Raw genomic sequence first — 883 nt, 5'->3', positions numbered from 1 at the left:
ATAGTACTAAGGTGACGTATTGCTTTTTAATATGATGACGAGAACCACACTGTTTTCAATAAGCATATAACCATGAAAGTTTAATGCACCCTGATGTACTGCTTTAGAAAATGGTGGAAGTGTTTGCCGCTTTGAAAATCGTTGTACTTGACAATGGAGCCTCCTTGTGGGCAATTAGCAGTATTTCAGGTTTTCAGGTTGCAGATGAACTTGAGTTTTTCCCTTTCATAGTGGTTAATGATGTCAAGAAAATAAGCACTTGCCTGTGGGATCCTGCTAACCCAGAAATCAACAGGGCTTCAATGGCCACCAGGCAGTGGGGACCATGGACTGTCTCTCCTTAACTGTACGTGTGTGGTCAGCCCCAAGGGTCTCTTTCATCCTTGTCAAGGGGAGTATTAACTCTCTCTCCTTTCATACAACACTGGACTGTCTCTCCTCTGGTTTGTCTATGGTCCTCATGTTGAAAGAGGAGGCAGTGTTACATCCATTGTAATATTCCTTGGGGAGAAAACAAGTTTGCTCACAATCGCCTTTCATTTTAAACTGCCCCATGCGGTAGGACCCTTAAACATAGTAAATTAGACAGAAATGTGTTTTGGCTTAATCCAGTGGAATCATTTCCCTCCTTTTGGCCAAGAACAGATTCTCTTTATTCAACAAAATCAAGTGCATTGGGAGAGAGATGCAGGTTACCCAGATGGGTGAACATGATGACAAGTGGGAGAATTTGGTGGTGTGTACATTGGTAACCAGTGATGGAGAGTCAGCTAAGGAGGAACAGCCAGGATCCAGGGAGTCATGATATGGTGAGATTACTCCCCCAGTCCTGCCTGCACATGTGGAGAGGGTAAGCCAGTAATGGCTGTAAAACTGGTCTGGA

General features: G+C 43.9%; 1 pseudogene; it reads right to left on the bottom strand.

Annotated features, from left to right (window-relative positions):
* Positions 1-285: 285 nt before the first annotated feature.
* On the bottom strand, positions 286-425 carry LOC133773102 (U6atac minor spliceosomal RNA; annotated as a pseudogene).
* Positions 426-883: the final 458 nt, after the last annotated feature.

Source organism: Lepus europaeus, chromosome 13 (assembly GCF_033115175.1).
Source record: "Lepus europaeus isolate LE1 chromosome 13, mLepTim1.pri, whole genome shotgun sequence".
Classification (NCBI taxonomy): Eukaryota; Metazoa; Chordata; class Mammalia; order Lagomorpha; family Leporidae; genus Lepus; species Lepus europaeus.
Note: the sequence above shows the minus strand (reverse complement) of the source record. Positions and strands in the feature narration are given on the sequence as shown.